The 27,548-nt window shown below is 44.2% G+C and overlaps 1 protein-coding gene and 1 long non-coding RNA gene across 2 annotated transcripts in view; both read left to right on the top strand.

The window, feature by feature from the left end:
- LOC310840203 (retinol dehydrogenase 7-like) overlaps positions 1–27,548 on the top strand; it is a 486,845-nt gene that overhangs the window by 207,553 nt on the left and 251,744 nt on the right. The window lies entirely within an intron of this gene.
- Positions 20,171–24,461, top strand: LOC310838334. The gene is made up of 3 exons (XR_014560936.1): positions 20,171–20,305; positions 23,885–24,027; positions 24,336–24,461. It is a non-coding gene; the product is annotated as an uncharacterized lncRNA (long non-coding RNA).

The following is a 27,548-nucleotide window of genomic DNA, read 5'->3' on the forward strand; positions in this document are numbered from 1 at the left end:
CCAGTGTAGCAAAAACTGTTTTTTGCTCTCCACTGGTGTTGTCAATGGGATGAAAAGGCCATCTCTACTTCCCACCTTGCCTATGGTGAAATGGCAGAGCAATGGATGTGGGGATTGCTCCACCAGCAGATCTCACTGCCACCACCATAGGATTGTCCCACCCATTGAGTAAATTGATATGCATAACACATTAAAACATTAAGGAGGTGGACCGCCAGTTTGAAGTTTGGCAGAGGGGGTGTTTATGTCTGCCTTTTGCATAGTAAATGCAAGAGAAAACAATTGCTGATTCAGTGCTATATTTGCACCAACCTTCAATTGGACCTGGGGATGGAGAAGAGGGTATCATTTGGTTCATGGGGATTGGTTCTATGAATATATAACATAGCTAAATGAGTACAGTGGTACCTCAGGTTACATACGCTTCAGGTTACAGACTCTACTAACCCAGAAATAGTGCTTCAGGTTAAGAACTTTGCTTCAGGATAAGAACAGAAATCGTGCTCCGGCAGTGCGGCAGCAGCAGGAGGCCCCATTAGCTAAAGTGGTGCTTCAGGTTAAGAACAGTTTCAGGTTAAGAACAGACCTCCATAATGAATTAAGTACTTAACCCGAGGTACTGCTGTATTTGCAAATTTCCATATGGCAAACAAACAAAATCCAGATTTACCCTAGAAATGAATAAGGGGATGGGACAAGTTCTCCATGAGGAAAGGTTGCAGCATTTGGGACTTACTGGCTTACAGAAAAGGTGAAAGAATTTTATAAAATCATGCATGACATGGAGAAAGTGGATAGAGAAGAGTTTTTCTCAACCTGTGAAGACCCCATGAAGCCGAAGGCTGAAAGATTCAGGAAAGATAACGGAACACACTTCTTCGCACAGTGTATAGCTAAACTTTGGAAGCTGCTCCCCCAGGAGACAGTGGTGGCCACAGACTTAAGGTAAAGGGTAAAGGGAACCCTGACCATTAGGTCCAGTCGTGGCCGACTCTGGGGTTGCGGCGCTCATCTCGCTTTACTGGCCGAGGGAGCCGGCGTTCTGGCGAACCAGAGCATCGCACGGAAACACCGTTTACCTTCCCACCGGAGCGGTACCTATTTATCTACTTGCACTTTGACGTGCTTTCAAACTGCTAGGTTGGCAGGAGCAGGGACCAAGCAATGGGAGCTCACCCCGTTGCGGGGATTTGAACCGCCGACCTTCTGATCAGCAAGCCCTAGGCTCTGTGGTTTAGACCACAGCGCCACCCGTGTCCCTCCGGCCACAGACTTTGATGGCTCTAAAAGAGGACCAAATTCATGGAGTAGAAGGCTGTTGGATCAATCCATCAACCTCCGATGGGTGATTTAGAAGGATTGGGTGGAAAAAGGGTGTGACAAAGGCATCAATGGCTGGGAATCGCAGGTGGGCAGATTACTGTTGTGCTCATGTCCTGCTTACAGGCTTCCTGCAGGCATTTTGTGACAACTCTTCTTACCTTCTTTATGTTTTGATTGTAATATGTCAACACTGTCATTTGAATTCAGATTCTGAATCCACACACAGTTTTTGAAGCCAGTGCTCTCTTCCTTATGAAAACATGACCGTGGGCAACATTCCTAATAAAATAAAGAAACCAGTGTATATATAGCACTTTTGTATCACAGTAAACATTACAACAGTCTTGTAGGCCAATATTATTAATGCCCACCTTACATTTCAGGGATTTGTTTTCCCTAACTTTGCGGCTGAGGTGAGACTTCTCAATTCATATTTTTACCACACCTTGGTTAATGTTTTGGCAGGCCCAAAGGGGGCAGGTGTGTGTGTGTGTGTGTGTGTGTGTGTGTGTGCCATGAAACTGCTTCTCATCCTGGATCTGAATGCTTCCAGAGAAGATATATTACTGAAGTAAACTGAAAAGGTATTTGAGGTGTTTACTCAGGGACATGATGCAATCTGAAGACAGCATCAGGCAGGCAGCTGCAGTCTTTGGCTTCTTGGCTTCTGCAACAGGAAAACAACATCAGCCTGCAGGTGGCATTGCTGGAAAATGAAGAATTCTCTTCATGCTGGTGCATGTCAGACGTTGTATCACTTGGCTAATGAACACGTTTCCTTCCCTCCCTCCCTCTCTTTCTCTCTCATACATGTGGTCACCAATTAGAGGCCACAGTGCATTCTTTGTTACACGTATCACGGCAACTCCACCAAATATCATACATATTTATTCACTGACTGACTTAATTTATGCCTCGGCCTTTGATGCAGAAGGTGTCGTGTCCAAAATAATAAAATGCAATTAAGCTGTCCCGTCCATTAAAACCAATTAAGCTGTCCCGTCCAATTAAATCGTGCAATTTCTTTCTATTTATTTATTTTGATATTTATATCCCCTTTGATTGGGCAATTAGAACCACATGCATATTTTCATCCTCTTTTCAAAAAGGTTCTCCCTTTCCCTATAATTTGAAATACTTCCCTCCCTAATGATTATCACTCTTTAGATCCTTTCCCTCTTCCTCCCCATCCTTTTGGGAACAGCCCCATTGCACTAGCGGATGCCTCTGTGTGGGTTTCCGCTAGTGGGACTAGTTAGCTGAACTCTTCATCCCTTGCAATATTCCCATCCCATGCGTCCTGATAATGGGAAAAAACCCTATGCTTAACACATACCTCTAAGCCTTCCTAGAGCATGGTGTTTGCTGCCAAACTTTCAGGCACTGTTGTGGGGCAGCCACCCTTGTCCACAAACCCCTAATTTCCATTAAGGTGATTTGCCTGTTCCCTTTCCCTTTTACCCCCTCGAACTCCTCTGACATATAGTGCAATGTAATGACAATTAAAACTACAACGACAACAACTGGGTTGTAGGCATGCTGAATTTGCCCACAACTGTGACAGTTGCCTTCCAACTATACACCCAAAACAGATAAGCTGTCTCAGTGTAGTGGTTATGGGAATGAGCTATGAACTTGGCCATTTCCTTCCTGGGTGGCCTTAGGTGAACAATCTTTCAGCGTCAGCCCCCACCCATATTAACATAAAACACTTGTAGCTACCATACCAAATGTCCCTTGGGGTCTCTTCCAACTCAACTATTCAGTGATTCTGTATTCCAATAAAGTGGTACCTCAGGTTACATACGCTTCAGGTTACATACGCTTCAGGTTACATACGCTTCAGGTTACACACTCCGCTAACCCAGAAATTGGGCTCTGGCGGCGCGGCGGCAGCAGGAGGCCCCATTAGCTAAAGTGGTGCTTCAGGTTAAGAACAGTTTCAGGTTAAGAACGGACCTCTGGAATGAATTAAGTACTTAACACGGGGTACCATTGTACCGGCCCTATGGGCATATAACTTCCAGAGTTCTTTTAGGGCCTATTGAGGGCCAAACTAGATGAGGGCCAAACTAGATGTTTAATTTCAGGTAAGCATTTCATGTTCCTCATTTTGGTTCTTTAAATAGCAGCTGTGAGTGATGTTGGGGAGGACTAAGATCGGGACTGAGGAATGTGGGAGGAGAGCTTAAAGTCTTAAGCCTTTATGGTGCCAATGAAAATCTGTTATGTTATGGTGCCAATGAAAATCCTCCCCACCTCTGCCTCTGAAAAGCTGTTCTTGTAATCTGTTCCTATGGAAACTTCCCTACTAGGACAAATAGCAGCTTGGTCTCTGGTGAGGGGCTGGGTAGTTGCAAGTGGTGGTTGTGACATGGAGAAAGGGGTTAAAGCCCTCTCCCAATACAGCATGGCCCTGATTCTGATCACCCGTTTCCTGACATACACACATAGCACTATTTAAAGAATAAAACAAGGCATGTTAAATGCTCACATTAAATGCCACATCTACTTTACCCCTGAGATGATGTATGCAACACCCTTTGAATACTAGGAAAAATAGTACAGTGGTACCTCGGGTTACATACGCTTCAGGTTACATACCCTTCAGGCTACACACTCTGCTAACCCAGAAATAGTGCTTCAGGTTAAGAACTTTGCTTCAGGATAAGAATAGAAATCGGGCTCAAGCGGTGTGGCGGCAACAGGAGGCCCCATTAACTAAAGTGGTGCTTCAGGTTAAGAACAGTTTCAGGTTAAGGACGGACCTCCAGAATGAATTAAGTACTTAACCTGAGGCACCACTGTACTGCCCAATAGACCACTGAAAACTTGCCCTAGGGCTTGTTCATTATCTCACTAAGAAAACCAGCTGCTCTCTTACTCCTTCCCCCCTAAAAGAACATGCCTCCCCCCAAAGAACCCTGGGAACTGTAGTTTATTAATGGAATGGGAACCATAGCTCTGTGAGGGGTAAACTATGATTCCCAGAATTATCTGGGGTTAGAATTATCTGTGTGCTGTAAATTTCTGGTGTGAACGTGACATTACTGCTAATTTTAAAACATCTATTTATTTACTATATAAGAAGACTTCTAGTCTGTTCTTCATCGTATGAAGGTCATGAGTTGCAATACCACAAAACAGGGTGAGCTGGGTGAGGGAAATGGATGGAGTACACATGATTGTATTCAATTGCCTAACAGCGTCCACATCACCCAGGAGATCACAACCACAGAGATAAGAAAATAAGTTGTTTCGTTGTCTGGAGAGGACACTTCCTGGTTTGCATGGATAAACCATTTTCAACAGAGCCCAGCGATGGAAGGTGGAGCTGTATTGAGACAGCACCGGGTGCACCACTAATAATTTTGCGCCTGGGGCAGCTGCCCCTGGAGCCCCCACCCGCCACTACACTATTAAAATATCTCATGAAAGCCCAGGGCCAATGGTTGAATTTTTCACTTGGCACTGGAATAACAAAAGCTTCCATTTCAGTTTCATTTCCCAGGAAGTGGGGGGCATTCCATAGCAGGGACCCACCAGGGAGAAAGTTGTGATGTTTGCATCCCCCCCCCCAATATAAAAATATTGCCTAACTTGGGATGAATGTGTTTGTGTGAGAGAGACTATTCTGCACACGTCTAATTGTTGTATGTATACATGCTAATTTGAAGGAGGCTGATCTATATCATCAAAGGCTGGTTTCAGATTGCATTGATTTGAGGCACACACCACGCCTGGCTAATCTGGCAATCTTTTAGGCCTCAGCGTATGACAAAGTTGTGCCAGAACTCTGTGCAATTTCTCCCCAGCATTTTTTTGATATAGGGCACATTGGATTTATCTAGCAGGGAACTGGGACAACTGGAGGTGGCCGCAACTTCTGAAAGAGAGGAGTAGGAGGGCTTGTTTTTGGAGACGCTTGGGGAATCTTAGATAAGGAGTTTTAGATTAGATATCATTCCTAATTAACTGCCATTGGTTAAGTACAAAGAGATTTTTTTAAAAAAAGGTAAAGGACCCCTGACAATTAAGTCCAGTCGCGAACGACTTTGGGGTTGTGGCGCTCATCTCGCTCTATAGGCCAAGGGTGCCACCGTTTGTCCGCAGACAGCTTCCGGGTCATGTGGCCAGCAGGACTAAGCTGCTCCTGGCAAAACCAGAGCAGCGCACGGAAACACCGTTTACCTTCCCACCGGAGTGGTACCTATTTATCTACTTGCACTGTGATGTGCTTTCGAACTGCTAGGTTGGCAGGAGCGGGAACCGAGCAATGGGAGCTCACCCCGTCGCAGAGCCCTAGGCTCTGTGGTTTAACTCACAGCACCACCCGTGTCCCTACAAACAGATTTATAATGATGCAAATCCCCAGAAAGAGAACTAACTTGAAACCTCATGTTTGATCTCAGTGTTCCAAATGTTCAGAAGTGAACAAGTTTTGACCACATGGAATATCCCTCCCTGCTGACAGGGGAGAACAAGGAAGCCCCTGGGCATGCAGAGCTCTCAATGTCTTGGAATTGATGGCCCGCACTTTCTGAACCTCTGCATACCGTTTGAAATGTGTCCACACGACTTAAATTTAGGCAAAGGCCTTGTGATACTTCATTTCCCTTCCTAATTGTCCTCGTAAATTTACCTCAAATATCCTGAGATGGCTAATACAGAGAGCTGATTTGTGTGTGCGTGTGTCTGTGGCAAGAAAAATAGAGATACCCATTGATAGTAACAACAATGCACCATTAGGCAAATACGCTTAACAAGTTGCTACGATGATTAATGAAATATTTAATGGATAGCAGCTCTTGAGCTCCACAAGCAATGCTTATGTGCAAGAACAGGTGTTACCTGTAAGCTACACATAGTAATGCAGACTTACTGCAGTAAGAAAACCACATTCCAGGCTCAGAGCTCACTTTGTTCTATCCGACTGCTAACAAATGGTTGTCCTAGGTGTTGGCCTTGTTTTCCTGAACGGGCTCCTTTGATCACCTCTTGAGACCCAACTCTTCATGCTTCTTCGTTTTGGCCCAACCCTGCAATTTACCAGCTCTGTTAAATGGCAGCCTGTATATGTGGCCGCTTTGATGGGACGCGGTCAGTTCCCTGCTCACAGAAAGGGCTCCAAAGTTTTGCATTGTGTTTGTAGAGGTATATGCAGAAACAGATTCCCACCCAGGTAGAGCATCTCATCATCTACAGCTTTTGCTTATCTATTTATTGCTGTTCTCTTTACGTGACGGAATAGTAGATGGGAAAATATAAGATTGTGTTCACACAAAGTACTAAGCCATCTAGCTTAGTTTCATAAGCCATATTGTAACTAAGGTACACTCTCACTTTGCTCCCCACTTCAGGTGAGTAGGTAAACAAGCCATGAAGGGAAACTCAATGCCTGAACTGAGGATCATGGTTTGTTTCTCCCTAAGAAGATATTATTGCTAGCCAGCCTAAAGCATCATTGTTAGCTTAGAAGAAGAAGAGTTTGGATTTGATATCCCGCTTTATCACTACCCCACGGAGTTTCAAAGCGGCTAACAATGTGTTATGGAGTGGTGTTACATTATGGAGTTGCCTTTCAATATTCTATATCTATCTATCATCTATCTATCTATATCTATCTATCTATCTATCTATCTATCTATCTATCTATCTATCTATCTATCATCTATCTATCTATCTATATCTATCTATCTATCTATCTATCTATCTATCTATCTATCTATCATCTATCTATCTATCTATCATCTATCTATCTATCTATCTATCTATCTATCTATCTATCTATCTATCTATCTATCATCTATCATCTATCTATCATCTATCATCTATCTATCTATCTATCTATCTATCTATCTATCTATCTATCTATCTATCTATCATCTCTCTCTCTATCTATCTATCTATCTATCTATCTATCTATCTATCATCACAGCAGGTTTTAAGAATTGTCCAAAAAGTAAGTTCAACCCAAATGCATCATGCCACGATATTACCACATGCTGATTTCTCTCAAATGGAAACAGGGGGTGTACCCAGAATACATTGTTAGAAGATCTTCTTACAAATGTCAAGAAGAAGAAGAAAAGTTTGGATTTGATATCCTGCTTTATCACTACCCAAGGAGTCTCAAAGCGGCTAACATTCTCCTTTCCCTTCCTCCCCCACAACAAACACTCTGTGAGGTGAGTGGGGCTGAGAGACTTCAAAGAAGCGTGACTAGCCCAAGGTCACCCAGCAGCTGCCTGTGGAGGAGCGGGGAATCGAACCCGGTTCCCCAGATTACGAGACTACCGCTCTTAACCACTACACCACACTGGCTCTTAGCAATTGTGGTTTGTGAGAGTGAAATAAACCGGGATCCAGAGAGCAGATGTCACGCAAATAAGCCACCCTTTTCATGGTTTCATCCAAAGCGAGCAACGAAGTGGGAATGCTCAGGCTGTGAGGCCAGCTTGCGCACATAATGGCTTATGAAACCAAACATTATGTGTGGATGCAGCCCAAGAAGGCTCCTGTTTCTTTTTGAAAGCCAAAGAGAAAGAGTCATGAGCTACAGGTTCCCCTCATCACAGGGGCGAACAAAGGCTAACTGACACCCGGGGCGGGGCAAACCGCTGGCTGCACATGCGTGGCGCCGCTATGTATGACGCATGTGCGGTGTCACTACCTGCACTGTCGCATGCATGTGCTGTACATAGCGGTTTGCTGCCAGCACCACTTGAGCACTGTATGGATGGTGGCGGGATCCTCTGCTCACAGCTGCGGAGGGATAATAATAATAATAATAATAATAATAATAATAATAATAATTTATTACTTATACCCCGCCCATCTGGCTGAGTTTCCCCAGCCACTCTGGGCAGCTTACAATCAAGTGTTAAAAACAATACAGCATTAAATATTAAAAGCTTCCCTAAACAGGGCTGCCTTCAGATATCTTTTAAAGATAAGATAGCTGCTTATTTCCTTCACATCTGAAGAGAGGGCGTTCCATAGGGTGGGTGCCACTACCGAGAAGGCCCTCTGCCTTGTTCCCTATAACTTGGCTTCTTGCAGCGAGAGGTCCGCCAGAAGGCCCTTGGCGCTGGATCTCAGTGTCCGGGCTGAATGATGGGGGTGGAGACACTCCTTCAGGTGTACAGGACCAAGGCCATTTAGGGCTTTAAATGTCAGCACCAACACTTTGAATTGTGCTCGGAAACGTACTGGGAGCCAATACAGATCTCTCAGGACTGGTGTTATGTGGTCCCAGCAGCCACTCCTAGTCACCAGTCTAGCTGCTGCATTATGATTTAATTGCAGTTTCCGGGTCATCTTCAAAGGTAACCCCACATAGAGCAAATTGCCTCTGTTTGCAGCTGTAGCGGCAACGGAGGGATCCCACCGCCGTCCGTATGGTGCTCAAGCGGCACCAGCGGCGAACCACTATATACAGTGCATGTGCAGCGCCGCTACGCACAGCACATGCGTGTGACACTGCACATGCGTTGTATGTAGCAGTTTGCCACCCACACCACTTGAGTGACGTACGGATGGTGGCCCAATCCGCTGCTCGTGGCTGCAACTGCGAACAGAGGATCCTCCACATGTGGCTGCAGTGGCGCAATTGCTGCTCATGCTGCCACGTCTGCGGGTGGCAGGTTGAGCACCCCGCAGGGTGCCTTCTTGTCACCCCCCAGACATGACACCCGGGGTGCACCGCCCTCGTCCCCCCTTGTGACGCCACTGCCTCATCAGTGCTGCAATGATGTACGTGATGATGGGAGCTCTGTTAAGAATTGCTAAGCTGCAGAACCCAATGGAATAAGTAAGGGTGCTGCCTTATACCGAGTCAGATCACTGGTCCACTGAGCTCTGTTTTGTCATCTGTGCCCACAGGTGGTGGCAGCTCTCCAGGATCCTACCTGGAGATGCTGAGAATAGAACCTTGACCCTTCTGCATACAAAGCACACACTCTAACACTGAGCTGAACCTCAGGATTTGAGCTGTATTTTTATTTGTTAGTTTTACTTATAGTAAACGCCTGCTGGATCAGACTGAAGATCCATCGAGGTGAATGCTTTGCTTTTCACAGTGGCCTCTGGGAAGCCCAGACACAGGGAGTGAAGGCAGCAGGTGCTCTCTGGTTACTGCTCCCTGGCACTCAGTGGCGTATACTGCCTCTGAATGGGTGTGTCTATGTGCGCATCCACAGTGCCACCATAACTAGGAGAGACTGATAGAACTATCCATCCATGAATTTTGCATCTAAGCCACTGGCCATCACTAGAACGTGCCAACCACGTACAGTCCTCAAAATAGGAGTGTAAGAGCCAATTAACAGATTTTGGGTAAAGGCTGAGAGGGGTATATTTTGGGAGACGGGGGCAAACAGGGGCAAGCGAATGGCAGCAAGTGGGAAGAAGGCACCTCTTATTTTAGCTAGTTCCCTGAAAGCATTCAAATCCATTTCTTAGATTGTAAGTAATTGGGGGCAGTGTTAACTCTGATGAAGTTTCCAGTTGCGCAGGGCAGGGTGAGGATATATATAATAAGTTGCCTATAGCGTTTGAGAGGCCTTGCGTCAGGTAGTCACATTATGATGCCTTCTGCACCTTTGCTTGCTGAAAAGGGTGTGTGTGCATGTGCGGCTGAGCACATATGTACCAAGTGAGCTTGTGATCTCTTGATGCTCCCCAATGCTCAAGGGAGATCACAGCATGCCCTACTTTTCTGGCCTCCTTGAAAACAGACATAGCAATTGAGCTGGGAATTAAACTCAAAACATTTTCCCCTGCAGCCACCTACTTGTGGTTGTGTGATTAGCATAGATTTGGGGTGTGTATACCACACACAAAACAAAACAAAACAGATCTTCTTTCTATCTGGCAAAGATGCAGCCTGGAACTGCTGTGTGCCAACCCAACTCTTGGCCATTCCCAGAGTGCCAGCAAAGATATGCAGTCAATATTGCATGCATGGATCAGGATCACTCAGATTTGGTGGCCGTCAGAGGTATTCTAAACCTGTGCAGAACTGCAACCTAGGACTGTTCCTAAGTAGGGTGCTCTGAAGGTGGCATTTCATTTTCTCCTGCTTTACGATTTGATTTGGTAACCTCTGAAAACACCCACCCACTCTTTGCTTGGCTTTGATGTTGTAGTTTACATGTGCAAGACTGAAGCACTTGAGAAAACAATTTTCACAATCTGCTCCTAACAGTAGCACCTGTTTTAGGGTGACAGGGCTGACGGAGCAGTCCTGCAACCCAGTGCAAAGCCAAAACAAGCATTTAGCATAGCATGAGACCTTCCACTCCCCCCAAGAGTATTCTGAATTGTTCTGGAGGAAGGACCACCTGCATTGCTGTGTCCTACATAATGTCAATAGAATGACTCAAGTCTCTCTTTGCACCACTGCAGTGAAGCAGTTGTCCTTCTTTTTCCTCTGAAGGGTTAATGCGTTCTGACAACATTTCACAAGGCTCTCCCACTGATCCTTTCTCAAGGGGAAACCCTTCCTATGTCATGGATGGGGTGCAGAAGCCACTTATTTATGGTGCCATACCGCACCGCTTCTCTATTGCTTGAAGGTCCAATGTCGCATGGGTGGGGCTAGACAACACTGGTCCTTCCCACCCAATTGCCACCTGGCTGGGATCAAGGCCAGCAGCCATGTGCTGTTGTGTTGTTGACACCAGAGTAAGATTAAGCCGTGGGATAAGGAGTTCCCATGCTACTGCTGCACATAGGAGGGGCCCCTGGTACTGGTCTTGATACCTGATTTCTTCCTACTGTCATCAGCCCTTGATTTGTGGCTCCAAGCACATGCTCTAAAGGTCAGCCTACTGAATCTATATTTAGAGGGTCTCAGTCACAGAGAGCCCAATAATTCACCATAATACTCTGTTACCTTACATTCGTGTACTATGTAGGAGATACTAGCCTGGCCCTATCCAGCAGTGAGATAGAGGGGCTGATTTCTCTGGCCAAATGTGCTTTCTCTTCTCCTTTCTGCATTACATCTTATTAGATTGTGAGTCTGTGTGCAGGGATTGTCGTAGCCATATCCCTGATGTTGTACATTCCTCACTTGACATACCGTATTTTTCGCTCTATAAGACGCACCCGACCCCTCTTGCTGTTCTGGCTTCAGCGATAGCTGCGCAGCCTGCATTCGCTCCATAAGACGCACACACATCCCCCCTTACTTTTTAGGAGGGGAAGCGTGTGTCTTATAGAGCGAAAAATATGGTAAGTTCAAAACTGTCTGGACCCCCTTCTAAAACAAATTCCTTGGTCAACAATATTTTTACTTAGATCTAGTGCTAGAAGTCACATAATTTGGTTTGCACTATTTAAAAAGGGCCAATTTTGGATGCTGGTTTTGACAAATGTCTGCTCATAAAATTTGCAGAGCTCTGTAAGTCCACATTGCTTCGGTAATCTATAAATCGGACTCAGGAACGTGAGGGTTGTGCTCTTTGAAGCTCGGCTTGAAATAAATCTGTGCCCACATGAGCAATAAATTGTGGTGACATTTGGTGTCGATGATGTAAGTAGTCGAATGGGGGTCATTGTTTGGGCTTGGTTCCCTTGCAATGAGTCTTTGATTTGCCCGCACAATTGACTTGACTCATTGCTGATTGCAAAGGTGTGGTAGCATCTATCAAGCTCCACCCTAGTCACAGCCCAAAGATAAGATGTCCCTGTGGCTCTCTTTCTTGCCTCTGATAGGAACATCTAAAAGGGTTGCTTCACCCAACCCTATGTCTACTTATTAATTAGTTTTCTTACATTCATATCCCACATTTCTTCAGTCATGTGGTTCCCAGGTGATCTTCTACACAGGCACTGACCAGATCACATATCTGCTTGGTGCCTTCATTTATTTATTTTTAGTTTTTAAAACTGCTTTATTAATTTTCCAATAAAAAACAATCAACAGTAACAATCCATGATCAAAACAAGTAAAAATAAAAAAATAAAAAAAAATAAAAACACAACAAAAAAGATGAAAAAGATAAAAAAAGAAAAAGAAGAAACTAAAAAAAATATTTTTTTCAATACACAAAATCCTTTGAGGTCTACAAACCATGTATGACATAATCTATACACAAAATTCCTGGAAAGAATTTTCCTTCGTAATTATACTTTTCTACTTTTTGCATTTTTTCTGTTCCTCTGTTTCCCCACTTCTCAAAACTACTAGGCATTATGCCTCAGTTTTACTAAATTCCACGCTCTCCCCCCTCCCCGCCCAAGGTACTTCTTTCCCCCCCTTTTTTATTTTATTGTCATTTTTTATTGTTAAAATAATTCAACATTAATACACACACAAACATACAAACATACATTTCATACAACATACCTACATACATACAACATACCTACACTCAATCCCACAGATAATTCCCATCACCATCCACCACCCCTCACCCTTTGTGTTAGACTTCCAATCTACTCAATTGCATTTTCTTTCTACTTCTATTACTTTCTTTCACACACCTTTAACCTAATTTCATATTTCTTTTTCTATTACACATTGTTATCCATCTTATTTAGTATTCCAATATTTGAAACGAAACTTGTTTATTCTAATAGGAGTTCTGATTTTTCGATATAGTTTTGCAAGTATCTTTTAAACACCTCCCAGTCCCTGTCTGCCTTCTCTTTTGAGATCCTTCCAATTTCTCCCATTGTTTTGGATATATTGTAGTACTCCAATAATTTGGCAAGCCACTCTATCTTTGTTGGTACAGTACCAGACAAGACCTTATATTTATACGCAACAGTAGCCGCAAGGCTATTGACTGCGAAAAATTGGAAAAGTGGTACTGTACCCGCCCAAGGTACTTCTTTGGCTCTATTGATATTTCTGTTGGTGAGGAGACTTTCACCCCAAGAGCAGTGCCTTCCATGGACCCAAGCTGTGCCTCATACATCTCACACCCAGCTGATACACAAGAAGGAGAGCCTGGAAGGCAATGAGAAGAGGGCTCTTTTTGGTTGTATCAGCTGATCCACATACTGAATGTTTTGATACAATTAAGGAAAAGCCAGGAAAAGGCGAGGAACAAAGCCTTTCTACATGGGGAATGCCACAGCCTGCATTCCAACAAAGCAGGCGTTTTAGTAATAATTACTCAGTGCTAATGATGCTAAGGATTACTGTGTGGAACAGCGGAAGGATTGGCATGGAAGTTCATTTGCAAAATTTTCACCACAAATCTCCCTCGCCCTAGGTTCTGAGGCAAGCATGAGATTCATCAGTTAAAGGGTCAGTTCTTCTATGACATAAGGCAAACTGCGTTGATTCAGACCCAAGGACTAACAAGTGAAACTGGAAAGCCAGCATTAGGAATCAAGCATATTTATAGGCCTCAGATGACTTTTCTTTTTTTTTTTAAAAAAGTAATATTTATTAAAGTTTCAAAAAATTACAAAAGTAAGAAAAAAATAATAAAACAAAAAATTACAAAAAACTGAAAAAAACAAGTAAAAACAAATCATTTTTTCCATAACTTATCTTTCATTTACTTGTTTCCTTGACCTCCTCACACCTCCCTTTTTTGTATTCTAGTTCAGTTAGTTGATTCAGCAAATCCTTTCCATCTTTGTTTTTATCTTATTCATTTATCTTAATATATTGTAACTTTACATTCTCACCTGTTGACAACCCATTTTTACATACTCCTTTATAACATTACTTCTAAAACCACATAACTTCATTCCAGCATCCTTCTAACATTCCTTAATTTTACAATGTTTCTGTTTCAGTGTATCTGAAGAAGTGTGCATGCACACGAAAGCTCATACCAAGAACTGACTTAGTTGGTCTTTAAGGTGCTACTGGAAGGAATTTTTAATGTTTCTGTAGATAGTCTTTAAATTTCTTCCATCCTTCTACTGATTCTTCTCCCTGGTCTCGGATTCTGCCAGTCATTTCCGCCAGTTCCATATAGTCCATCACCTTCATCTGCCATTCTTCCTTGGTGGGTAAATCTTGTGTCTTCCGATACTTTGCGATGAGTATTCTTGCTGCTGCTGTAGCATATGTAAAAAAAGTTCTATCCTTCTTTAACACCGATTGGCCGACCATGCCCAGGAGAAAGGCCTCTGGTTTCTTCCTCAGAAGACTTTTCGGGCAGTTTGTTCTTCATAGAGAAAACCGACAATTCAAAAGGGGTGATGTTTTCTGAAAGAGCGGTGCCCCCTTAGGGGGAGGGGAATAACTTTTTCCTGTGAAATCACCATCACTTCCTTGTTCCTGAGAAAGCACTTGTCCAGAGAGAAATTGCACTAGGCATGAGACAACAGATGGCCTCCTTTAACATGGCTGCTACAGCAGGTGATCTGCAGTACATTTTATTTTGCAGACACATGTGTCCTACAGATACATTAATCAGTTCTCCACATTTCCCCATCAGTTTGCTTTTAAAAAGTCCTTATGAAAATTCATCAGTAATTCAATGTGAATTTCTTCCAATATACGCAATTTTGTAAGCAAATTTGCCCAATGCACACATTTCTTTCGCAAGACAATTTCCCAAAAGAGTGCATTTTAAGTTATTTTCACTAATATATGCATTTAATACACATTTTATATTAATATGTGCATTTTTATACACATTACCTGATTAAAGAGCAGCATTGCAAAATTCGGAGAAACGCTAACAAATTGTGTTAGAATCATAGAATTGTAGAGTTGGAATGGGCACCAAGGGTCATCTAGTCCAACCCCCTGCAATGCAGGAATTCTGCCCACAGCCATCCCTGGGTGGGCTCAAACCACCAGCCTTCTGGTGAACAGCCAGACACACTGACCCATTGCACTGCTAGGGGTAGGTTTGCCTTTAAATGTGAACTGAAGTGAATTTCTCCCTCATCCCTAAGGTAAAGTAAAGGTGAAGGGACCCCTGACCATTAGGTCCAGTTGTGGCTGACTCTGGGATTGCGGCGCTCATCTCGCTTTATTGGCCAAGGGAGCCAGCGTACAGCTTGCAGGTCATGTGGCCAGCATGATTAAGCTGCTTCTGGCGAACCAGAGCAGCACACGGAAACACCGTTTACCTTCCTGCTGCAGCGGTCCCTATTTATCTACTTGCACTTTGATGTTGTTTTGAACTGCTTGGTTGGCAGGAGCAGGGACCGAGCAACGGGAGCTCACCCTGTTGCGGGGATTTGAACCGCCAACCTTCTGATCGGCAAGTCCTAGGCTCTGTGGTTTAACGCACAGCACCACCCACATCCCCCCTCATCCCTACCTGTGCCTTAAACAGCAACTTGAGCTGCAAAAAGGTCCTGAATTTCATAGACGACTAGGGACTTGATGCTAAATCTCCCACACTTTAAGCCAGCATTCTGTTGACCACACAACACTGGCCACTTGCCAGTTATTCCCTTTTGCTAACAGAAGAGGCAGAAAAGCAACAACCATATTAGGAAGATGTTATCAAAACAGAAAATAACAGCTAGAAGTCAGTTTGGGAAGAGGCAATTTGTACCACTCACAATGCTTGGCCTAATTCTGTGAAATCCCCAGGATAAAGGCTCGAATCCATACAGTAACGTTTGCCTAACTCCACCAGTGGAAATGCAATCTATTTAATGCAGAAATTTAGTTTACTGATGCTTGGAAAACAGCCAACACCTTTGGGGTTTAACATGGACAGTAGCAGTTCTTGGTTTCCCCACTGTGAAGATCAATGAAGCGCTGGGAGTCCACCAATCAGTTTTTCTTCCATTCAGTGAGCTAGGGATGGGAGATGAAGTTCGTGGAAATGCTTACAGGGACATAGATTGGGCCATAGGTTTAGAAGCACTACACCCTGGTGAAATATTCATCGCATGACACACATATCAGAGCCCTTAGCAAGAAAGATCTGCCATCATAAGCATCAGCCTAAGATGCTGATGTACTTGTTACCCAAGATGTACTCATTTTGCCTGAGAAATTAGACAATACTGCATCCTCCAGGTGGATTTTCTTGGGTTGGGCTGCAGGTCTCTAACCTTCCCGCCCTCCCAAGCCTGAGATCCCGTTAAGATCTCAGTCTCTGAAAACCTTGATTTGATGAAAGCCTTTACTGATGGATGCAAGAATGTTTATAGTTGAAGCTGGCATCTTGGAAATACACATGGCATGTGACTGAGCTTATCTATAGGTGATTCTACTTTCAGAGCAAAGGTGCAAACAGCAGGGAGAAAAGGAAGTAGTTGTATGGGGGAAACAACAGTCTTATAACACCTTGAACAATGAAACATATACACCCATTTTGTTTATGCTGCAACAGACTAAAAAATGAATATACAGAACATGTCCAAAAGTTCCGAGTACATTGGACTGGTCACTCCACTCCATCTGGTGGGGGATGAATGAAGAAAAGCACCATCTTGAGGAGAATACAAGAAAAGATCAAAGGCAGCCAAAAAACCCTCAAGTTGTAGATGTCCTCCAGTGATACTGTTTAGGAGAGCAAGTGAAAAAGCAACAACCCCTCAATTAATCTGTGCAGGAACTCAAAGCATTCATCCTAAGCAGGTAGGTTACCCATCTGATGGAAAGCTGCTAATGAGGAAATTCCAGAGCTTGGGTGAAAGGGCGGTGTGCCCCATTTTGCTGCTTGAGGCAGAATGGGAAGCACTGCCCTGCCCTGCCTGTGCGTAAATGTGAAGAAGGCTTTGTTTTGCATTCACCTACTTGTGAAGCCATTGAATCCATAGGAATGGAGAGCAAGGTCTGAGTCGGTGATCTAAGAGAGCAAGGAGGTTAATATGGGGGAAATGAAAGGGGGCTTTAGGGTCGCGAGGTCCTAAGGCCATTTACCCTACCGCAGAATCTTATACATGTCAACCTGCTGCAGTAAGCCTTGCTGACTTTAATGGGAATACTCTCCCAGATACATGTGTATAGGATTGTAGCCTTAGCGTTTCAATAGGTTAGTCCCAGCAACTTGGCTTTTTATCAGTATTAGTTACTTCTGTTTATTTGCATTGCTTGGTTTTTTTAAAAATTGATCTTATTTATTTTTCTTGTCATTTTATATTTAATTGGAGCTGTAAGCCTCTTTGAGGGCTAGTATAGTGGAAAACCAAGATAGACCTCTTTTAAACAAAGATGTCCAAGCACTGTAGTGTCACCGAAGGAGGAGAGATGCTGAACCATTGTCTTGAGATTTTTCAAGACAGCAATACCCACTGAGTCTCCTGGCTCCCTTTCAACTGTATGGGCTTATGGAGCCTGAGACTTGGGTATGTTGCAATACTGTAACTACAGGTGTCGGAGCAAATATCTTCTAGCAAGCAGGTTTCGGTTTGCTCTCTTGCAGACTTCCAGTGCCTCCCTTGGTAAGTCACAGAGGGATTAACCTGCAATCTCTAAATGGAAGTAATTACATTTCCTACCTCCACAGTTTGATGACACGATAATTGTATTGAAGAAGACAATGAAGTATTCCATTGCTAAGGGTTTCAGGGAGTGTATAAATAATTATTAAATTTCGCAGGCGTGGTGCAAAAAAGAAAGAGATCAATAAAAACAATAACTATGCAAACATAGAGGAAACTCGCAGGAGGAATGAATGAACTTTGCCTGAATGAACAGGTTCAAGCTGGCATTTATTTATTTTTGGTCGTCTGGGTCACAGAGTGGGAAACATGGAATCTGGAAAGTTGACATTATTTAGTGAGCCAATTGCATTTATTTGAAGAAAGGAAGCAGCCAGGGGGTGTTGCTAGGTTCTTGGAGTACAGGCCCTGGGGCCCTGACATATATTTACATAAAACTGTATGACACAAATTTTGAGGGGCAAAACTCAAGTCTGGTTCTTCCAGTCAGGGCTTGCCCTGTGCCAGAATTAGCCAATGTGGGTGCCATCCAGTTGTCACACAACTACAACTCCCACCATCCTTTACCAGGAAATTGTACTCCAGCAACCTTCGCTTCTGAGCTATGGAGTGCCAACAAGATTTTCCTGGGTATTCTATACATGCATTGAGCCTTTTGTGCTATTCACAATTAGTTGGCAATGTCTGTTGCTTACCTACATAATAAAGTATTGCCCAGTGTTTAACAGAACTCTCCCCTTCTCTCCCTCATTCACACACCCAACCACAAACACCACCCATATGCATGTCAGGGATGCTTTAGCTGTGATTGCTGCATTGCAGAGGGTTGCACTAGATGGCCGTGGGGGGTCCCTTCCAACTCTATGATTCTACCTGCTTCCTCACTCCATCTATCTGTCTATCTGTCTGTACTTAGCTGTCCCCTGTCGCCAGTCAGTACCATCCATACACAATATTCAGCAACCACAGATCAACAGAATCTGTGCCCCAACTAGAAAGCAAATTAAGAGAGTGGGCGACTGAGGTCTCAATGAGGCAAGTGGTTTCGGTCACCTTGTAAGCAAATGTCTAATCAAAGGGGGAGAGGAAGTGGAGGAGATCCAGGATCCTTGGACTATCCTCCAACAAATTACGTGGGTGTTAATTCAGGCAGGAAAAGCTAATTTGTGCCCAGAGCCTGGCCACTGGGGCAATTCTGTATGCCTCACCAAATTTTAATCACAAAAAGGGTTTTCCCACTCACAATGGGAAGATAGATTGATAGATTTCAAGTTTTAAGGAACAGATATAACTCAGACTTTTAAAATTAGCTCTTTCTTTTCCATTTTTCTATGCAGCATGTGCAAATAATATGTAAATGTCCATACAGTGGTACCTCGGGTTAAGTACTTAATTCGTTCCGGAGGTCTGTTCTTAACCTGAAACTGTTCTTAACCTGAAGCACTACTTTAGCTAATGGGGCCTCCCACTGCTGCCGTGCTGCCAGAGCACAATTTCTGTTCTCATCCTGAAGCAAAGTTCTTAACCCGAGGTAATATTTCTGGGTTAGTGGAGTCTGTAACCTGAAGCGAATGTAATCTGAAGCGTATGTAACCCGAGGTACCACTGTATTTTTATTCATGCCATGCTTTGCTACACTATGCATAATGAGCAGCTTTAGGCAAATAGGCACTTTCTTTGGAGGGGGTTTCAAGGTTACCCTGGTGAAGAATTCTGAAATGGTATTTATTACTCTACGCTTTTCCTTCCACCTCCAAATGGCTCTGGGCAATGTAAATGGATCACGCCAGCCTCCTCTTATCCCTGTAACAAACGCTGCCGTGAGATCCTGGCTGGTGATGACTAGCTCAAAGTCACCTTCATGTGACTTTGTGAGAATTTAAGTCCAAGTCTTGCTGATCCTAGCCTAACATTCAGGGCCAGGCTGAAACGTGGGCAGGCAGGGATGGCATGCTTTGCTCAGGGATCTGGGAGACAGGTGTGCGTGAAATTGGCTAAATTGTGGAAGATGCTTAAGGATGTTTGTGTGGACTTATTGGCTTATATCTTATAGCGAAGACATATCGTCCAAGTGTCCCTATTTGCAGGGACAGTCATCCAGGCTTCTGATTTGATACCAGAATGTCCTTGTTTTCCCCACCAAGCTCAGGGAGGAGGACGAGCCAGCGCCTGTCCTTAGCGGTGGTAGTGGCAGTGACGGCTGCCTCTCCAGGGTCTGCCAGCCTCCTCTCTTGAGCAGCTTGTAGCGACTGCTAGAGAGTGGGTGATGTTAGGAAAATGCCAGGGAAAAGCATCTTTCCCTCCGAAGTGCCCCTTGGGATGATTCTTCACTCTTCTGTCCCGAGTCACTGCTGTGACATATATCCAAAGATATAGGCACACACAAACATAGCAGAGTTCAAAGCAGAAGCTGGACCTGAGGTGTATAATTCTATGCTGATTTATTATGTTCAAAATCGAGTGTTACGGAACAAAGAAATCATGGTTCCTCTCTCCGTCTCGTCCGAGAGAGAACAGCAAAAGCATAACACAACAGAAAAGTCTCACTGAACTTCCGTTCTCATGATTCCAACAGTGTGGAATGTCAACACAGACATATGATGAAAACAATCACACATCAGCAATGGGAGGAATGAAATCCCAACAGGTGAGGAAGAGAGGCTGCAGCCGCCTTGTGTGTGTGTTTATTATTATTAAAGATCTTCTTGATTTACAAAAGTGTGTGCAATGTCTCTCTCTCGTATCCCCCCCCCCCCCGTGTAACATTTTTACAAATCAGTTTCACTTGTTGAGACATTAGGAAGGAAAGGGGGAAAGAGATGGGGGGGAAAGATGGGTAGGGGTGGGGTCAGGTGGTGATGTTTGTATTTTACTTACTATACGTAGGGTTTGGTGTCAGCGTTGCTTGTGCTGGTTATCTGCTGTCACTTGTGTTCCTTTGGTGGTGAGAGAGGTTGGGGTTGGCCTAGGGTGCGGCTGTTCATTTGTGGTTGGCTGTGGTGGTCTTTGTTTTCATGTGTGAGTGGGGTGGGTGGGTGTTTTGGATCAGGCCCAGCCTTGTGTGACATACTGGTTCTGAGGGGCAGGCAGAAGGCAGGGTCAGCCAGGGTGGGAAGAAAAGGGGATTGGCGGGGAGCACAAGGAATCTTTATTTTATTTTTTAAAAATGCTTCATGCACCCACATATAATCTTGCCCCCTTCTACAATTTATTTATTAGTGTGTGCTTTTCTTTTTGTAAATCTACCAAAGAATCGAATCAAATCAAATCAGGATTAAGCGGTTTCCTCAGGGTAGTGGAAGCCATGTGTGCTGTGTCCCATTGGCGTAATTCCAGAGATAGTCCCAGCCCTGTCAGGTAGCAGCTCAGCATGCCTTAGTGGCCCACATCCTTATTCGTCTCTCATCCTCATCATCATTTTTTAAAAATCCCACTCCTCCTATTGTAATTAGTAGTTGCTGATGTGTCAGGCTGGTGTAAAGTTGCACTGTTGATGGGGGGCACAGATCAAATGGATACACTGGGAGACAGTGTCCGTGTGCTCCTCTGCTGTCCTGGTCACATTGCCCCCCGTGTTAGTCACTCTGCTGGCACATTATGGCCCCACCAGCATTATGTCTTCCCCATCTTTCATGCCACCTGTGCACCTGGCATTCCATTGGCAGTGGTTGCTGTGGATAGGCAGTGTTGTTTACCTGACCTCCTGTTACCAGCATCGCTGTGCTTTACTGGGAGGGTGAGGTGGTGTGGAGGTTGGTGTGCTGCCATTTCACAGGCTGAGGAAATTTGCTGCTCCTGCCCCTCTCCTTCCCAGGAAGACACAGCAACTCTGATGGTGGGAGGTCAGGCCAGTGCACCCCCCTCGCCATGCTGACCATGGCAGGCTTCCACTAAACACTACAGCCCATCAGCCAGTGGAACCCAAGCTCATGAATTCACTCTAAGCAAAGGGAAGTGAAAAGAAACTAAAGTATACAAGGAATCATGAAGTGTGGGTGGTGGTGTTGAACTTGAGGACTGTTCTGACCACTACACCATTGGAGCTCCAATTTTTACTCTGTGATGCTCAAACCAGTGCATAAGAATGGTTTAGATATCATAATTAACTTGTGCACTTTTGATGTCCCACTGTAACATTCATGTTGGTATGTGTGGGTGGTATAAATTAGCCAGGGCCTGTACAATTATCATCTGTATTAGCTGTATTCTTCACTGTAAACATGAAAAAAGGGACAATAGCATCTTGGCTGTTGCCTTGCTACTGTTGGGCAAACATTGAAGAAACAAGAATGATTTATGTTCACAGTCTTTGTTTCACTGGGCTTCTGCTACACCAGAGTGTGCCTTTGAGAAATCACCACATTATGTGCTCATATTCTCAGTGATAGCTCTGCAAGAATGGACCTCAATTCCTCCTGAGCTCAAGCAAGCACAGTCACTTAGGCCCTTTAAATGGGTCTGCACCCTTTCCTGGTCAATATAATTTGGGGCTGTTCCACTAGAGCAGTGCTGCTGGGAACCCTTTTTAATCCTGATGGCCACATGGTGGGCAGTGACCAGAGACAAAAGTGAGCAGAGCAACGGTTGCAGCTCTTGCCACTATTCAGTAATGGCTGTGTTGTTTTAGTTGGATTGTTTTATCATGCATTTTAATTACGGCTGTTGAATGTTTGTTGTAACAGGTTTTTACACTAATTAGAAGCCTTTTTTTTTTTTTTGCATTGAGCAATTTAGGAATGGAGCTCCGCTGTATTCTGCGATGCTCACAATAATGACTTACCGGTAGATATCATAATTAACTTAGGTGTCTTTGACGCAGAGAATTTATAAAGGTTAAATATTGATTCCAGCCACACAAAAGTTAGCAGTTTCTACACAAACACAAACACCTCTCCGTCCTCTCTGCAGGCGAGCGAGAGGCATTTTCACAGTTGTTGCTTGGCAAATTCCAGCTTTACAAAAGCGCACTGTGTAGGGGGAATGGAGCAGGGCTGTTGGGAAGGTGGCTGAGGGAGAGTTCTGAGGGCCAGAGAGATAGGACTAGAGGGTTACATTTGGTCCCTTGGTCTCGGGGTTCTGCACCCCTGCATGAGGGTCTCTGTGAGTTTTGTGGTTTATCTCTGTGGGTTTTTAGGTTTTAGTATTATTATGACATGCATCTTGCGTGTCGAGGTCCCCAGGTCCACCCCAATAACTCACACATCACACAGAAATTTTTGTTTAAGATTTTTGGCATAATTTTGGCCACAACTTTATTAAAATACAAATTTGTGAGTGGTTGCGTAGGCATTGGTTGCGACTATACGCCCCCACCATGGGGGACAGACTGACATTCCGCACGATGCGAAAGTCAGAATGGGGGAATACACTTGGGGGTTAACGCGGAGCAGGGAACCTGCCCTCACCCCAAATGCAACCAGGAGCTCATTGCTATAGCCCGAGCCCCCTTGACAGAGTGGACATGCAATAGTTTGCTCCCAATTCCTTTAACGGAATCCCTTGCAGCAGCAGCATTAGAGGGGCAGGCACAGCCAATCCATGCCCCTCAACCAACCAAACCATAAACCAATGCCTAACCGCGAACCTTACAAGTTGTGACAATTTGCTACGCAGTAGGCAAAAACCAAATGGCCCCAGCCAATCAGCCAGATGGACAAAATTCCTACCAGGCCCCCGCTCCAAAGCAGACGACCCCATGACAGGCATAGCAAGGTCAAAGCGAACAACCCTATTCTAGGGAGGGAGGGACGGGCAATCCGCTGCACGGGCGAAAAGAGGAAGCCCCAGCCTCGTGCAAGGAGTTTTAGCATTTCTGGCTGTCAATCAATAAATGGCAACATTAACTTCTTCCCAACAACAAGGAAGCCCCAATCGCATCAGTGGCCAATGATCAATTAGCCCGCCCTCCAACTTTGGAGTGTCCTGGCGGCCCCCACCCCAACACGTGCTCTCCATGAAGGAGAACACGCTTTTTCAAAGGTGTTTATATTGCATTTGGATTCGGATCTTTAAGCATGTTGCAATCTGCTTTGTGGAGTCTGGTCTCAAGAAGCAAATCATAAATCCATTAAACAGATACAGTCCTAGCTGCTTTAATCGTAGCCCCAGTGTTTTGCTAAAGATAGGTTGGCTTTTACTCCAAAGAGTAAGAGATGGTGGAACACCATGCAGCGTAGAATCTTATTTCATCCCCAGGTTATGACTTCTTACACTTCCTCTTTTGCAGTCCTGAGCAAAGTCTGGAGTGTGAGAAACTCCCAAGGAAATGTTTTGCACCTCAGCCCCTTGGGTTTCAACATTTTCTTTTATGCCCAATGTTACTCAGTGACTTTATGAAGAAAATCAGGAAACTGGTTTGAGATCTGCTGAGTAAGTGTATTTTAATCCTATTCAAATTTGTCTCCTAAGATGTCCCGCAAGATACTATCCTTCCAGTGGATCTTTCCCTATCTCTTGCCATTGCACTGATGCAAACTGCATCTAGCACAGTTATGCGGCGGAGAGTGCCGTGCCTAACAATTAAAATTATTGGGCAACAGCCTATAAAATTATATGGCAGACCATTACAAATGGCAGTATATTCCTGTGTCGACTCCCTTGGGAACTCCCAGCAGTTATGTCTTCAGTTGACCAACCAGGATCTAACGAGCTGATTCTATTTTATTTTCACATGGTAGGTTGTGCAAGGAGAGAGATCAATGGCATCTCCGCCCTTCAATCTCAAAATGGCATAGCTGACAGCCAAGTAGAGCAGTCCTTGCCTTTCCAACGGTAGAAGAGGAAGGTTTGGGTGTGTTGCTTGCAAAGGATGTATTCTTTGATGTACACCTTTGATGTACACCTTCCTTTTGGGGGGAATCAGAACTCCTCCATCCCTGTGTTTTGTTGCAGGTGCATTCTGCAATATGTTCTTGACACAATAATAGCGCACTGGTGGATTTACTCTGCTTTAGTTTGTTCTGCGATGATTCCTCAGTGGTACCACATTATTGTTATCTATAGTGCAACAAAAGCAGGGAGGGAAAAAACACACCAAACATTGCGCTACAAAAAGTTACAGGATTTCAGCAGGAAGTTATGGGACATACACTGATTAGAAATGAAGCAGTATGACTGCCCCAAAACCTCTGAGGGCAAGAGGTATTAAAAGTGGGATCATGTAATAATAATAATAATAATAATAATTTATTTATACCCCAGACACTCTGGGTGGCTTCCAACAAAATACAGTGCTACCTCAGGTTAAGTACTTAATTTGTTCCGGAGGTCCATTCTTAACCTGAAACTGTTCTTAACCTGAAGCACCACTTTAGCTAATGGGGCCTCCTGCTGCTGCCACTGCCACCGGAGCCAATTTCTGTTCTTATCCTGAAGCAAAGTTCTTAACCTGAAGCACTATTTCTGGGTTAGCGGAGTCTGTAACCTGAAGCATATGGAACCTGAGGTACCACTGTATTAAAATACAGTGGTACCTCGGGTTAAGTACTTAATTCGTTCCGGAGGTCCGTTCTTAACCTGAAACTGTTCTTAACCTGAAGCACCACTTTAGCTAATGGGGCCTCCTGCTGCTGCCGCACCACCAGAGCCTGATTTCTGTTCTTATCCTGAAGCAAAGTTCTTAACCTGAAGCACTATTTCTGGGTTAGCGGAGTCTGTAACCTGAAGCATATGTAACCTGAAGCGTATGTAACCTGAGGTACCACTGTACAGTAATCCATCAAGCATTAAAAGCTTCCCTAAACAGGGCAGCCTTCAGATGTCTTCTAAAAGTCTGGTATGTACGGCTGTCCAAATTACATCATGAATACAAATCATCATGAATGTGCAATAAATAGGACGCCTGAAGGGGCCCTTACTGTTGTGGTCATTTCTTATTGTGTATGCTGCTTTAAAATCCATAAATGAATATAAAAAGCTGTGCACTTGTTTTTTAAAATAAATACTTTGCAAGCTGTATACATAATGCAGGCTTTAGTTTTAGACATTTCAGTGTTTCCAATAGATTCCTGCCCACCTCTAGCATGCGGCCCCTGAAATATTGCCCATGAGCGAATGTGGCCCCAGTGTTGATAAAAGTTCCCCACCACTGCTACACGGTGAAACCATCGGCCCTAGATCAAATTTTACAGCTGTCAAGGATTCTCCAAAGTAGCCTGGGGCTACTCACTCATCTGTCCATCATCAGCCCTGCTTCTGATCTTCAGCAGGGCTGTCACCAGTATGTAGAAAAGTGACATACATTTAAGAAAGATAAATGTAGCCTTTGCAGGGTTGTTGTAATCATCCTTGGGGTAATGGGTGGGACCCAAATTAGCGTTAAGGAGATGGCTCCATTAATGTGATGGGTTCTTTAGATGGCCCAGAGCTGATTTGGTGGGCAGGGGCATGATGGGAGGAGGAGGGAAAACCCCGTTGTACTAGTGGGGCTTGTTGCTTGGGCTCCCACTTGTGCAAACATTTAGTTGAATTTGGCTCAATATGTCTGAATCGATAAGGAGATGCAAAAAACAAGTCCTAAATAAATGTTAAGCATTTGCATGAGTAACAAACGTGGTGCCTCTTGACGTTGCTGGATTAGAACTCCCAGTACCTCCAGTCATCCTGGAAAATAGAATGATAAATTCATAGAACTGAAAAGTTGGAAGGGATTACAATGGTCTTCTAGTCGAATGCTTTTGCAATGCTTTTGAACCTTTTGTTCTATGTGGAGCTCAAACCCATAACCCTGAGATTAAGAGTCTCATGCTCCACTGAATGAGCCATCACTAATGATAGGAGTTGGAGTCCACAACATCTGGGCCATCTTTGTTTTAGCAATACACCTGCTCAAATGAGCTTCTCTGAGGTTCAACAAGATGTGGTGTATGGAGAGTTGGACTTGGACAAGATCTGAATCATAGCTTAACCAGAACTCTGAGAAGTTCCCTGGGCTACCCTGAGCTGCTCTCCCTTCTTTCCACAGGGTTGCTGAGAGAATAAAATGGAGAAGCATTTTCTCTGAGGGATTCAGAGGAAGAGTGGGTTATAAATGCAACACATCTTTCTATATTATGCTTGCACTAGCCTACCATCGTACAGTCCCCATTGGAGTATTTGTAGTGCCGTATCACAGACCTGGATTTGCACAAAGTCAGGTTGGGGTAGGGGAGCAAAGGGGGGGGGGACTGAGATGAGAAAGTGATGGTTTAAAACAGGCTTCCTCAACCTCGGCCCTCCAGATGTTTTGAGACTACAATTCCCATAATCCCTGACCACTGGTCCTGCTAGCTAGGGATCATGTGAGTTATAGAGGTCTGAAGAGATTTGGAAGGAAGGAACTTCCACCTTATTGAATTCCTCCCATGGATTTCAGGAGCATTGAACTCCTTTGGATTTTGGCTGCACGATGTAAAAAGCACCCAGAAAAACCATCTTCCCAAGGGCACAAGACACTCTGTTGTGTGTTGCACTTTGAATGAAAAAACTTGGGGCTCATCCACATTGCCCCTTATCCCACTGCTTTGCCCCGGGGAAAGCCATTCTTTAATGCTCAATCAGAGCAAACAGCAGTCAGGTTTTCTGCAGTTTTCCATTTGTTCTGATTTAAAGCTAAAGAGTGAATTTTCTCTTGGAAAAGAGTGGGGCAAGGGAGAAACCACTCGTGCCCTTGCTTTCTATGCATGGGACCAGTGGAAGTATGGATGAGCCCTAGCACTGCATAGGATATCCTTCCGTTGCTGAATTAGCAGCAAAGCACAGATCTTGGGAAAGTTTGTGTTTGTGCCTGCATATGTATGTTTTTTTTGTGAGACGCTGGTTGGGAAGGTCAAGGACAAGCTTGACAAGGGGTAATTAAAGTATAAATTAAAATGGAAACAAGCAATTAGCCTTTTCTCTCTCTTCTTCCTCTC

This window comes from Podarcis gaigeae, assembly GCF_964106915.1.
Source record: "Podarcis gaigeae genome assembly, chromosome: 2".
Taxonomy (NCBI): domain Eukaryota; kingdom Metazoa; phylum Chordata; class Lepidosauria; order Squamata; family Lacertidae; genus Podarcis; species Podarcis gaigeae.